Source organism: Hemitrygon akajei, unplaced genomic scaffold (assembly GCF_048418815.1).
Source record: "Hemitrygon akajei unplaced genomic scaffold, sHemAka1.3 Scf000036, whole genome shotgun sequence".
Taxonomy (NCBI): Eukaryota; Metazoa; Chordata; class Chondrichthyes; order Myliobatiformes; family Dasyatidae; genus Hemitrygon; species Hemitrygon akajei.
Genome location: NW_027331922.1, coordinates 7,620,541 through 7,635,112, shown reverse-complemented (window position 1 = coordinate 7,635,112; position 14,572 = coordinate 7,620,541).

The following is a 14,572-nucleotide window of genomic DNA, read 5'->3' as shown; positions in this document are numbered from 1 at the left end:
AAATAAAGAGAGAGAAGATGAGTAGAGAGGGATTGAGAGGGAGAAGAGTGGAGGGAGTAGAGGGGTGGTAAGGATAGAGGGAGAAGTCGAGCGGAGAGGGAAGGGTGTAATTCACAACCCACTTGGGGTGGGTGGAATGCCGGTGACCTCTGTCCGTCAAACAAATCACCCCTCATCCCTCCTCCTTCCCTCCCCTCTCCCCGTCCTCTCCTCCATCATCACCCCCGGAATTCCCTCCACCCCTCACTCCCCTTCCCGTCCACCCCTCCCGTCTGCCGCTGGGCCCTCCCCGACTTCCCAGGCAATTCCCGCCGACAGCCGCTCCAGCTCCCCCTGGCAGCGAGAGGGGAAACTCCCGCGGAACCCCCTTTTGTCCCGATTCCGCCATCCCAGTAACGGAACCCTCCTCCATCCAATGCGCACCCATCCCTAACCCCACACCATCCCTCTCCGCCCACTCGGCAGGTCAGGCGGAGCCCGTGGAGTGGAATAAACAGTCGACGATCCGGCTGAGACTGTTCAGCAGTACTGCTTTATTTCCGGGTAACTTTCCGGGAGGCCGGGGGTTTCTCTGGAACCGTCTGAGAGAGCAGGGCGCCGGAGACTCCTCAGGGGTCTAAACACAGCAGTGGAGACCGGGTGCGGGGCAGTAAGCGGTGATGATGTCCCCGGGGCATTCCGCAGCACACCATCCTTTTAGGCTCCGACAACTCCATTCATGTTCGAGCATGGGGATTTTACCGCGGCTGGGAGAGATGGAGAGAGGTAGTGAGTGGGACTTTGAGTAGGAGGGAGGGTGAGGAAAGACGACAAGGGAAAGGGGAACGCGGGATGGATTGTGGGTGTCACGGAAAGGAAAGGAGGGAGAGGAAGAATGAGTGGTAGGGGGAGTGGGCAGTGAGAGGGAGGAGGCAGGTAGGGAGAGAGAGGGGAGAGAGGGAGCAATAAAGTGTGCTGAGAGGAGTGAGAGAGAGAGAGAGAGTGGGGGGTAGGACTGGGAGGGGACGAGAGGAGTGAGTGAGAGAGAAAGAGTGGGGTTAGGACTGGAGGGGACGAATGAAGTGAGAGAGAGAGTGGGGTAGGTCTGGGAGGGGACGAAAGGAATGAGTGACTGAGAGTGTGGTTGGTAGGACTGCGAGGGGACGAGAGGAGTGAATTTGAGAGAGAGTGCGGGGTAGGACGGAGAGCACCAGAGGAGTGAGTGAGAGAGAGAGTGGGGGTTAGGACTGGGAGGGGACAAGAGGCGTTATTTAGAGTAAGGTAGTGTGGGGTTAGGACTGGGAGGGGACGAGAGGCGTTATTTAGAGTAAGGTAGTGTGGGGTTAGGACTGGGAGGGGAAGAGAGGAGTGAGAGAGAGAGAGAGAGAGGGAGTAGCACAGGGAGGGGAGGAGAGGGGTTTGTGAGTGAGTGTAGGGTGCAGGATTGGGAGGGGACGAGAGGAGTGTGTGAGAGAGAGTACGGTGTAGGACTGCGAGGGGAGGAGAGGAGTGATTTAGAGAGAGGTAGTGTGGGGTTAGGACGGAGGGGATGAGAGGAGTGAGAGAGAAAGAGTGTGTGGTAGGACTCTGAGGGGAAGAGAGGAGGAGAGAGAATGGGGGGTAGGACATGGAGGGGAGGAGAGGAGTGTGTGAGTGAGTCTAGGGGTAGGACTGGGAGGGGACGAGAGGAGCGCGTGTGAGAGAGTAGGGTGTAGGACTGCGAGGGGACGAGAGGAGTGAATTTGAGAGCTAGTGGGTGTTAGGACTGGGAGGTGACGAGAGGATTGAGAGAGAGAGAGTGGGGAGTAGGACAGCGAGGGGAGGAGAGGAGTGTGTGAGTGAGTGTAGGGGTAGGACTGGGAGGGGACGAGATGAGCGCGTGTGAGCGAGTAGAGTGTTAGGACTGGGAGGGGACGAGAGGTGTGATTTAGAGAGAGGGAGTGTGGGGTTAGGCCTGGGATGGGATGAGAGGAGTAAGAGAGAGAGAGTGGGGATAGGAATTGGGAGTGGACGAGATGAGTGAGTGAGAGAGAGGGGGAGTAGGACAGGGAGTGGAGCAGAAGAGTGTGTGAGTGAGTGTAGTGGGTAGGAATGGGAGTTGACAAGAGGAGTGTGTGAGAGAGAGAGTAGGGTGTAGGACTGCGAGGGGACGAGAGGAGTGAATTTGAGAGATGTAGTGTGGGGTTTGGACTGGGAGGGGATGAGAGGAGTGAGTGAGAGAGTGGGTGGTAGAACTCGGAGGGGGAGGAGTGAGAGAGAGTGGGGAGTAGAAATGGGAGGGGTCGAGAGGAGTGAGTGAGAGAGAGAGTGGAGTAGGACAGGGAATGGAGGAGAGGTGTATGGAGGAGAGGTGTGTGGGAGTGAGTGAGTGTAGGGTGTAGGACTGGGAGCGGACGAGAGGTGTGAGTGAGAGAGAGTGGGGGGTAGGACGGAGCGGATGAGAGGAGTGAGTGAGAGAGAGTGTGGGGTGTTCGACAGGGAGTGGAGGAGAGGAGTGAGTGTGTGTGTGAGAGAGAGAGAGAGAGAGAGAGAGAGAGAGAGAGAGAGAGAGAGAGAGAGAGAGAGGGGGGGGTGTTTGTAAGACTGGGAGGGGAAAGTAGGAGTGAGTGAGAGAGCGGGTGGGGTGTCGGACTGAGAGGGGACGAAGGGAGTGTGTGAGAGAGAGGGAGAGTGGCTTGTTGGACTGGGAGGGGTCGAAATGAGTGAGTGAGAGAGTGAGTTGGGGGTAGGACCGGGATGGGACGAGTGCAGTGATTGAGAGAGAGGGAGTGTGGGGATAGGACAGGGAGGGGATTTGAGGAGTGAAAGTGAGAGGGTGGACGGTAGGACTGGGAGAAGACGAGAGCAGTGAGTGAGAGCGAATGGGTGGTAGGACTAGGAGGGGAAGAGAGGACTGAGACAGAGAGAGAGAGAGAGAGAGTGGGGTAGGACTGGGAGGGGAGGAGAGGAGTGTGTGAGAGAGAAAGTGTGGTGTTAGGAATGGGAAGGGGCGAGAGGAGTGAGTGAGATATTAAGAGTGGGGTTAGGAATGGAGGACACGAGTGCAGTGTGTGAGAGAAGGTGTGGTGTGTAGGACAGGGAGGGGGGAGAGGAGTGTGTGTGTGAGTGTAGGGTGTAGGACAGAGGGGACGTGAGATTTGAGTGAGAGAGAGAGTGGGGGTTAGGACTGGGAGGGGACGAGAGGAGTGATTTTGAGAGAGGGAGTGTGCGGTTAGGACTGGGAAGGGATGAGAGGAGTGAGAGAGAGAGAGTGGGGGGTAGGAATGGGAGGGGAGGAGAGGAGTGTGTGAGTGTGAAGGGGTAGGACTGGGAGGGGACGACAGGAGTGAGTTTGAGAGAGAGTGGGGGTTTGCCCTGGGATGGGATGAGAGGAGTGAGAGAGAGAAAGTGGGTGGTAGTACTCGGAGCGGAAGAGAGGAGTGAGAGAGAGAGTGGGGGGGGGTAGGAATGGGAGTGGACGAGAGGAGTGAGTAAGAGAGAGAGGGGAGTAGGACAGGGAGGAGAGGAGAGGAGTGTGTGAGCGAGAGTAGAGTGTAGGACTACGAGGGGACGAGAGGAGTGAATTTGAGAGAGAGTGCGGGGTAGGACTGGGAGAGGACGAGATGAGTGAGTGAGAGAGAAAGAGTGGGGTTAGGACTGGAAGGGACGAGTGAAGCGAAAGAGAGATTGGGGGTAGGAATGGGATGGGACGAGAGGAGTGAGGGAGAGATTGGGTTAGGACAGGGAAGGGGTGAGAGGAGTGAGTGAGAGAGAAAGAGTGAGGATAGGACGAGGGGACGAATGGAGTGAGAGAGTGAGGGGATAGGACTTTGAGGGGACGAGAGGAATGAGTGAGTGAGTGAGAGAAAGAGTGGGTTAGGACTCGGAGGGTATGAGAGGAGTGAGTGAGTGGGGTAAGATCGGGAGGGGACGAGAGTAGTGAGTGAGAGAGAGAGTGGGGGTTAGGACTGGGAGGGGACGAGAGGCGTGATTTAGAGTAAAGTAGTGTGGGGTTAGGACTGGGAGGGGAAGAGAGGAGTGAGAGAGAGAGAGGGAGTAGGACAGGGAGGGCAGCAGAGGAGTTTGTGAGTGAGTGTAGGGTGTAGGACTGGGAGGGGTCGAGAGGAGTGTGTGAGAGAGAGTACGGTGTAGGACTGCGAGGGGACGAGAGGAGTGAATTTGGTAGAGAGTGCGGGGTAGGACGGAGAGGACGAGAGGAGTGAGTGATAGAGAGAGTGGGGGTTAGGACTTGGAGGGGACGAGAGGTGTGATTTAGAGAGAGGTAGTGTGGGTTAGGACGGAGGGAATGAGAGGAGTGTGAGAGAAAGAGTGTGTGGTAGGACTCTGAGGGGAAGAGAGGAGGAGAGGGAGTGGGGGTAGGACTGGGAGGGGACGAGAGGAGCGCGTGTGAGAGAGTAGGGTGTAGGACTGCGAGGGGAAGAGAGGAGTGAATTTGAGAGCTAGTGGGTGTTAGGACTGGGAGGTGACGAGAGGATTGAGAGAGAGAGAGTGGAGAATAGGACAGCGAGGGGAGGAGAGGAGTGTGTGCGTGAGTGTAGTGGTAGGACTGGGAGGGGACGAGAGGAGCGCGTGTGAACGAGTAGAGTGTTAGGACTGGGAGGGGAAGAAAGGTGTAATTTAAAGAGAGGGAGTGTGGGGTTAGGCCTGGGATGGGATGAGAGGAGTGAGGGAGAGAGAGAGTGGGGGTAGGAATTGGGAGTGGACGAGATGAGTGAGTGAGAGAGAGGGGTTGTAGGACAGGGAGGGCACGAGAGCAGTGAGAGAGAGCTAAACAGTGGTGTTAGGCCTGGACGGGACAAGTGGAGTGAGTGAGAGAGAATGGGGAGTAGGACAGGGAGGGGAGGAGAGGAGTGTGTGAGTGAGTGTAGGGGTAGGACTGGGAGGGGTCGAGAGGAGTGAGTGAGAGAGTGACTTGCGGGTAGGACTGGGAGGGGACGAGAGGAGTGTTTGAGAGAGAAATGGGTGTAGAACTGCGAGGGGACGTGAGGAGTGAATTTGAGAGAGAGTGCGGGGCAGGACTGGGAGAGGATGAGAGGAGTGAGTGAGAGAGAGAGAGAGTGGGGGTTAGGACTGCGAGGGGACGAGAGGAGTGAGTGAGAGAGAGAGAGGGGAGTAGGACTGGGAGTGGAGCAGAAGAGTGTGTGAGTGAGTGTAGTGGGTAGGAATGGGAGGGGAGGAGAGAAGTGTGTGAGTGTGTAGGGGTAGGACTGGGAGGGGACGAGAGAAGCGCGTGTAAGAGAGTAGGGTGTAGGACTGCGAGGGGACGAGAGGAGTGAATTTGAGGGAGAGTGGGGGTTAGGCCTGGGATGGGATGAGAGGAGTGAGAGAGAGAAAGTTAGTGGTAGTACTCGGAGCGGAAGAGAGGAGTGAGAGAGAGAGTGGGGGGTAGGAATGGGAGTGGACGAGAGGGGTGAGTGAGAGTGAGAGGGGAGTAGGACAGGGAGGGGAGGAGAGGAGTGTGAGAGCGAGAGTAGGGTGTAGGACTACGAGGGGACAAGAGGAGTGTATTTGAGAGAGAGTGCGGGGTAGGACTAGGAGAGGACGAGAGGAGTCAGTGAGAGAGAAAGAGTGGGTTAGGACTGGAGGGGACGAGTGAAGCGAAACAGAGAGAGAGAGGGGGTAGGAATGGGAGGGGACGAGAGGAGTGAGAGAGAGTGGGGGTAGCACATGGAAGGGATGAGAGGAGTGAGTGAGAGAGAAAGAGTGAGGAAAGGACGAGGGCACGAGTGGAGTGAGAGAGTGAGGGGATAGGACTTGGAGGGGACGAGAGGAATGAGTGAGTGAGTGAGAGAAAGAGTGGGTTAGGACTCGGAGGGTACGAGAGGTGTGAGTGAGTGGAGGGAAGATCGGGAGGGGACGAGAGGAGTGAGTGAGAGAGAAAGAGTGGGGTTAGGACTGGAGGGGACGAGTGAAGCGAAAGAGAGAGAGAGTGGGAGTAGGAATGGGAGGGGACGAGAGGAGTGATTTAGAGAGAGGGAGTGTGCGGTTAGGCGTGGGAAGGGATGAGAGGAGTGAGAGAGAGAGAGTGGGGGTAGGACTGCGAGGGGACGAGAGGAGTGAATTTGAGAGAGAGTGGGGGTTAGGCCTTCGATGGGATGAGAGGAGTGAGAGAGAGAGAAAGAGTGGGGTTAGGACTGGAGGGGACGAGTGAAGCGAAAGTGAGAGAATGGGGTTAGGACAGGGAAGGGATGAGAGGAGTGAGTGAGAGGGAAATAGTGATGTTAGGACGAGCGGACGAGTGGAGTGAGAGAGTGAGGGTATAGGACTTGGAAGGGACGAGAGGAATGAGTGAGTGTGTGAGAGAAAGAGTGGGTTAGGACTCGGAGGGTACGAGAGGAGTGAGTGGGGGGAAGATCGGGAAGGGACGAGAGGAGTGAGTGAGAGAGAAAGAGTGGGGTTAGGAATGGGAGGGGACGAGTGGAGTGAGTGAGTGGGTGGAAGATCGGGAGGGGACGAGACTGGGTGAGAGAGTCATAAAGGAAAGTACAACACAACGCAGGCCCTTCGGCCCACACAGTACGTGCCGAACCATTTAATGCGCCTACTTCCTTCGATCTGCCCCGGGACCATTGCCCTCCAGACCCCTGCCTACCGTGTACCGATACAAATGTCGCTTAAACTTACAAATCAGGCTGGCACGGAGTGCTGGCGCCGGCGACTTTTCCCTTAATCTATCGGCCCTCTTAGTGAAGAAAATTCCCCTCTAGCTCGCATTTACCCAGTCTATACCCTCATCATCCTGTACAACCCTCTCAAATACCCTCTCATTCTCCTACCTTCCGAGGAATAAAGTTGACATTTATACAATCTGACCTGCTTCAGTGTTGTGGTTTTGTGTCATAATCCGGATTTCATTCGGGAGTTAAGGTAAAGGAAACTTTAGGGATCGGTGATCATAATAGGATTGAATTCACACTGCAGTCTGAGAGGGAGAAGCGTAAATCGGATGTACAGGATCGCATTTGATGAAGGGAATTCAGAGGCAGGAGATGGGTCGTCATTGGAGAGAGTGCAGAGCAGGTTCACGGGGAAGATTCAGGGAATGAACGGGTTGACACATGAGGAGCGTTTGGCAGCTTTAAGCCCGGACTCACTGGGATTTGGAAGAATATGGGGATGGGGTGTGGTTCGCATTGAAACCGACTGAAAAGGAAGAGATAGGGTGGATCTGCAAAACTAGGGGGGCACAGCCTCGAAACTGAGGGAGAATGCTTCAGAAAAAGAGGAGGAATTTCCTTTAGGCAGAGGATAGTGAATCTGACGAACGCGGTGCCACAGGCGGTTGTGGAGGCCAATGCCGTGTGAATACTCAAAGCAGAAATTGGTAGTTCCCTGATCGGTCAGGGCATCAAAGGATATGGCGACAAGGCAGGTATACGTGGTTGGGTGGAACACGCGATCAGCCATGGCGGTGTGGTGCAGTAGAGGCGACGGGCTGAACGGCCTATCTCTAACTTGAGTGTCTTATGGCCTCACAGTCTCCACATTTTCAGCGGCCGTCTGCTGCGGCGTACTTAATAAGTCCTATCCTCCCATTATCTTTCTCTGACCCGCCACAGCTCTCGGGCCCCCAGACACTCTCCACCTCCCCCATCCTCTCGCTGTCCGGAGCGAGGATCCCGACATGAGAGAAGCCAAAATTGAGGCAAGAACTTACCGTTGACAGTAAGCGAGCACCAACAGGATGGAGAGGAGGGCGAAGGTTTTCACGGAAAGAGTCATGTTGGAAGTTGCCCGAGGATGCAGATCGTTCAGGAGCGCCTGTTCACGCAGGAATAAGCTCCCCCCGAGACGGCCGGCGTATTTATGTGGTGAGATGCCACTGGACACGTCAGCAAATACACGGTCAGAGACTCGGGGCGCTGGGAAGGAGGTGCTCCAGAGGGCGGTGCCCGTCCTTGTTCACCCCACAAGGCGGAGACGTGTCGGCACATTCTGTTCCCGTTCCACAGACGTTCAGGAGACAGGCTGACAACGCACGGCTGATTCCTGTGTTGTGTCTGTGAGTGAGCGGCGGGGCGGAGAGAGGAGAGAGATTAGAGTTCGATACGTCTCTCAGTGGGAGCGGACGAGAGACTCCCGTTGACTCCGGGCATTGAACAGAACGTCGCCTGATTTCGAAACATAAAAACCCTGCAGCGCAATACAGGCACTTTAACGCACAAAGCTGTTCCCAACACGTCTGTATCTTAGAAAGTGCCTAGGGTTACCGATAGCGCTTTATTTTTCTAAGCTCCATGTTCCAGGAGTCACTTAAAAGACGCTATCGTATCCCCCCAAAACCACCGTCGCCGGCAGCCCATTCCACACACTCACCACTCTCTGAGTAAGAAAACTTACCCCTGACATCTCCTCTGTACCTACTCCCCAGCACCTTAAACCTGTGTCCTCTTGTGGCAACCATTTCAGCCCTGGGGAAAAAAAGCATCTGACTATACACACGATCAATGCCTCTCATAACATTATACTCCTCTATCAGGTCACCTCTCATTCTCCGAGAAAAGGCCGAGTTCACTCAACCTATTCTCGTAAGACATGCTCCCCAATCCAGGCAACATCCTTGTAAATCTCCTCCGCACCCTTTCTATGGATTCCACGTTCTTCCTGTAGTGAGGCGACCAGAACTGAGCACAATTCTCCAAGTGAGATCTTACCAGGGTCCTATATAGCTGCAACATTACCTCTCTGCTCCTAAATTCAATTCCACGATCGATGAAGGCCAATGCACCGTACGCCTTCTTACCCACAGGTTCAACCTGTGCTGCTTTGAGCTGCTTTGAGCGTCCTATGGACTCGGACCGCAGTATCCCTCTGATCCTCACACTGACAAGAGTCTTACCATTAATACTGTATTCTGCCATCATATTTGACCTACCGAAATGAATCACCTCTCACTTCGAACTTACTAACCCACCCCCTCCACTTGCTCATCCAGGTCATTTATAAATATCACGATGAGTCAGCAGTCCCAGCTGAATCCCAAAGCATTATAGACCTTTTCCCATCTACTGGCCAAAGCTTTACTAAGCCCAGTGTGGCGTGTTTGTACAGTTGTCCCAAACCTTTGCACACCCGTCCGGAATACCTTCACAAAATGTTGGGAGTAGACAAATGGAAAGGGGAGAGTGGGGAAGGAGGGAGAGTGGAGAGGGAGAGTGAGACAGAGGGAAAGGGGAGAGTGGAGAAGGAGGGAGAGATGGACAGAGGGAAAGGGGAGAGTGGGGAAGGAGTGAGAGTGGAGAGGGAGAGTGAGACAGAGGGAAAGGGAGAGTGGAGAAAGAGGGAGTGATGGACAGAGGGAAAGGGGAGAGTGGGGAAGGAGGGAGATATTGGGAGGTCCGTGTACTTACTGAAAGAGGGAGGGGGGGGACACCACTATTTCCCTTAATCGGGAGAGTGAGAGTGAGCCGGCGGTATGTGGAATAGCAGGTGAACGAGTAGTCAAGTCACTTTCAATTGTCAATTCGACCATAACTGCATGCACAGTACACAGTAAAAACGAGACAACGTTTTTCAGGGCCATGGTGTTACATGACACAGTACAAAAACTAGACTGAACTACGTAAAGACAACACAGAAAAAAAAAAAACTACATTGGACTACAGACCTACCCAGGACTACATAAAGTGCACAAAACAGTGCAGGCATTACAATAAAGAATAAACAGGACAATAGGTCAGTAAGTTGGTGTCAGTCCAGGCTCTGGGTATTGAGGAGTCTGTGTACAGTTCTGGTTACCGAATTATAGGGAAGATGTCAACAAAATAGAGAGAGTACAGAGGAGATTTACAAGAATGTTACTTGGGTTTCAGCACCTAAGTCACAGGGAAAGGTTGAACAAGTTAGGTCTTTATTCTTTGATAAAGAATACCTGATAGAGATATTTAAAATTATGAGGGGGATAGATAGAGTTGACGTGGATAGGCTTTTTCCATTGAGAGTAAGGGAGATTCAAACAAGAGGACATGAGTTGAGAGTTAGGGAGCAAAAGTTTGGGTTAACACGAGAGGGGAATTTCTTTACTCAGAGAGTGGTAGCTGTGTGGAACGAGCTTCCAGTAGAAGTGGCAGAGCCAGGTTCGGTATTGTCATTGAAAGCAAAATCGGATAGGTATATGGACAGGAAAGGAATGGAGGGTAATGGGCTGAGTGCAGGTCGGTGGGAATAGGTGCCAGTAAGCGTTTTGCATGGACTAGAAGGGCCGAGATGGCCTGTTTCCATGCTGTAATTGTTATATGCTTATACTGACAGTGCGGGTCTTGCCTCTGTGCCCCGAGACTTGTAAACTGAATTAAATCTGCCTTCAGCATCATTCTCCATGCATGATGTGAGTGAATGTGTGTGTGTGTGTGTGTGTGTGTGTGTGTGTGTGTGTGTGTGTGTGTGTGTGTGTGTGTGTGTGTGTGTGTGTGTGTGTGTGTGTGTCCTACCCTTCTGCACCGTTTCATACCTGTCGGGACGTGTCATCACGTGACCTCACACCGGCGAGGAAATTACTTCACCCCCACCATCACGACCATTAAATCATCCTTGCCAGACAATCAATTACATCATGGTCATAAGGCAGTCGCAAGATCACCACGTGGCTTGTGACACAGTAATCTCCAAGAGCTGGGCGTTAACGCTCCCTTGCCAAGACAAGTCAAGTCAATTTATTGTCATTTCGAACATAACTGCTGGTACAGTACGCAGTAAAAACGAGACAACATTTTTCAGGACCATGCTGTTACATAACACAGTACAAAAACTAGACTGAACTACGTAAAAGCAAAACAGGAATGAATTACACTAGACTACAGACCTACCCAGGACTGAATAAAGTGCACAAAACAGTGCAGGCATTACAATGAATAATGAACAGGACAATAGGGCAGTATGTTGGTGTCAGTCCAGGTTCCGGGTATTGAGGAGTCTGATAGCTTTGGGGAAGAAACTGCTACATAGTCGGGTCGTGAGAGCCAGAATGCTTCGGAGCCTTTTCCCAGATGGCAGGAGGGAGAAGAGTTTATATGAGCGATGCGTGGAGTCCTTCATATTGCTGTTTCCTTTGCGGATTTAGCTTTTGGATTAAACGTCCGTGATGGCGGGAAGCGAGACCCCGGTGATCTTCTCAGCTGACCTCAGTATCCGCTGCAGGGTCTTGCGATCTGAGTCGGTGCAAATTCAGAACCAGGCAGTGACGCATCTGCTCAGGATGCTCTCGATACAACCCCTGTAGAATGTGATGAGAATGGGGGGTTTGGTGGGAGATGGACTTTCCTCAGCCTTCGCAGGAAGTAGAGACGCTGCTGGGCTTTCTTTGCTGTGGAGCTGGTGTTGAGGGACAGGGTGAAATTCTCCGCCAGGCGAACACCTTTGTTTTGTTCACATTCAGACACAGGTTGTTGGCTCTGCACGTGAGATGATGCAGAAACCACAACCACCCCCCCCCCGATCAATCCAAAGAACACCCCCCTGCACATACAGCAGAAAAGCTTTTCTCACTCCCTCCAGCAAAAATCATCGCACCCCCACCGAGCTCTCAAGTGCGCAGCCAATCATCAATAAGGACACAGACTTACAGAACACCAAATTCCACTCATGCACCCGGTATTCGACATACCACTGTCTCGCTCTCTCCCTAATAAGGGGAAAAGAGTGTTCCCCGTTGCAATGAAGACACAGACTTGTAGTAAACCAACTGATTGGAAAGCTGATCCTACTGGGCCTGAACTCCCTCTGCAACTGGATCCTTGATAGAAGTAATTAAGATTATGAGGGGGATAGATAGAGTTGACATGGATAGTCTGTTTCCATTGAGACGAGGGGAGATTCAAACAAGAGGACATGAGTTGTGAGTTCGGGGGCAAAAGTTTAGGGATAACAAGAGGGGGAATTTCTTTACTCACAGAGTGGCAGCTGTGTGGAACGAGCTTCCTGTAGAACTGCTATGGGCACGTTCCGTATTGTTAATTAAAGTAAAATTGGATAGGTATATGGACAGGAAAGTAATGGAGTGTTATGCGCTGAGTTCAGGTTGGTGGGAGAAGGTGAGAGTAAGCGTTCGGCATGGTCTAGAAGGGCTGAGATGTCCTGCTTCCGGGCTGTAATTGTTATATGCTTATACTGACCGTGCGAGTCCTGCCTCTGTGCGGCGAGACTTGTAACCTGAGTTAAATTTGCCTTCATCATGATTCGCCATGCATGATGTGTGTGAATCTGTGTGTGTGTGTGTGTGTGTGTGTGTGTGTGTGTGTGTGTGTGTGTGTGTGCGCGTGTGTGTGTGTCCCACCCTTCTGCACCGATGTCACGCTGACCCACGTCGTTCCCCACCATTCACTCCCTGTGAGTGACTACTATACGCCAAGGCCTCTACCTCCCTTGTCACTCCACACCTCTCTCTGTGTCTGTCCAACCCTTCTACATCCAAGTCCCTCTGCCCCTCGATTCTTCTCACCATCCTCTCTCAGCATTTTTTTGCCTTGGAGGATCTATTGAAATAATTTTCGTATCTCAGGGAAACCCTGTGTTTAAAAAAAATGCATTATATCTCCAGCATCCGCTACATGAGCGTGATCAGCAAGTTGCGCATCGAATTATCAACGCTCTTTTTAGTAGATACTGAGTTTCTGCCAACTTCCCTTGAAAAGAAAGCGATAGTTATGTTCAGCTAAACTTTGTTGAAATCCCTCTTTCTTTCTATTACCTGAATTGTACAAACTCTTAAGGCCTGCGTAATAAATGTGTGTGTGTGTGTGTGTGTGTGTGTGTGCGTGTGCGTGTGCGTGTGTGTGTGTGTGTGTGTGTGTGTGTGTGTGCGTGTGTGTGTGTGTGTGTGTGTGTGTCTGTCTGTGCGCGCGCTCAGAGAGCTGAGATTTCTGGCGCCGGCTGTCTGGATGACAGCGGATTGTGAGGTGATTGTGAAGATCACCGGGTCTCGTTTTTCGCCATCACGGACTTTTACACGACTTGAATACCGCCGGCTCACTCTCCCTCTCTCTCCCGAATAAGGGAAATAGTGGTGCCCCCCCCTCCCTTTCAGTAAGGACACGAACGCAGTACTTCCAAACCGATTCATTCACCCGGTATTAGACATACGGCCGGCTCTCACTCACTCTGTCGAATAAGGGAGAAAGATGTGTCCCCGTTTCAATAAAGACACAGATTCACAGTATCCCAAAGGCTACTCGTTCATCCGCTAACACGGATAAATCAGGCTCTCCCACCCTCAGCAGGGAAAACGTGCTGTCCCCATTTCACAGCAGAAGGGGAATCATAACAAAGTACCCGCTGATGTACGATGTTAAAAGTCTCGTTGCGTCATTTTTTTTCCCCTGAGCTCTGTGCCCAGACAGTCGGGGCCAGAAATCCCCAGCTGTCTGCACGCACACACACACACACAAACACACACAGATTATTTGCATTCCTTGTTAGATGCCAATTGCATTTCTGGTTAGATGCCAACCTCATTTCATTTGGCTTTGTATTTGTACTCGGAACAGTATAACCATATAACAATTACAGCCCGAAAACAGGACGTCTCGGCCCCCCTAGTCTGTGCCAAACGCTAACGCTCTCGTAGACCCACCGACCTCCACTCAGCCAATAACCCTCCATTGCATTCCTGTCAATATACCTATCCAATTTTATTTTAAATGATAATACCGAAACTGCTTCTAACAATTCTACTGGAAGCTCGTTCCACACAGCTACCACTCTCTGAGTAAAGAAATTCTCCCTCGTGTTATCCCTAATCTTTTGCCCCCTAACTCCCAACTCATGCCCTCTTGTTTGAATCTCCCCTCGTCTCAATGGAAAAAGACTATCCATGTCAAATCCATCTATCCCCCTCCTAATTTTAAATATCTCTATCAAGGATCCAGTTGCAGAGGGAGGTGTTCAGGCCCAGTAGGCTCAGCTTTCTGAACAGTTGGTGTACTACAAGTCTGTGTCTTTATTGAAACGGGGAACACTCTTTTCCACTCATTAGGGAGAGCGAGCCTGTGGTATGTCGAATACCGGGTGAATGATTAGAATTTGGGGTTCTGTAAGTCTGTGTCCTTATTTATGATTAGCTGCACACTTGGTCGCTCGGTGGGGGTGCGATGAATTTTGCTGGAGGGGGTGAGAATAGCATTTCTGCTGCAGTACAAATGGGGGTGGTTATTTGGAGGGGTCTGGGGTGTTCTGCACCATCTCACGTGCAGAGTCAACAACCTGTCTCTGAATGTGAACAAAACAAAGGTGTTCGCCTGTCGGAAAATTTCACCCTGTCCCTCAACACCAGCTCCACGGCAAAGAAAGCCCAGCAGCGTCTCTACTTTCGGCGAAGGCTGAGGAATGTCCAACTCCCACCACACCCCCCATCCTCATCACATTCTGCAGGAGATGTATCGAGAGCATCCTGAGCAGCTGCGTCACTGTCTGGTTCGGAAATTGCACCGTCTCAGATCGCAAGACCCTGCAGCGTATTGTGAGGTCAGCTGAGAAGATCACCGGGGCCTGGCTTCTCCGCCATTACTGACGTTTACACGGCACGCTGCATCCGCAGAGCAAACAGCATTATGAAGGACCCCACACACCCCTCCTACAAACTCTTCTCCCTCCTGCCGTC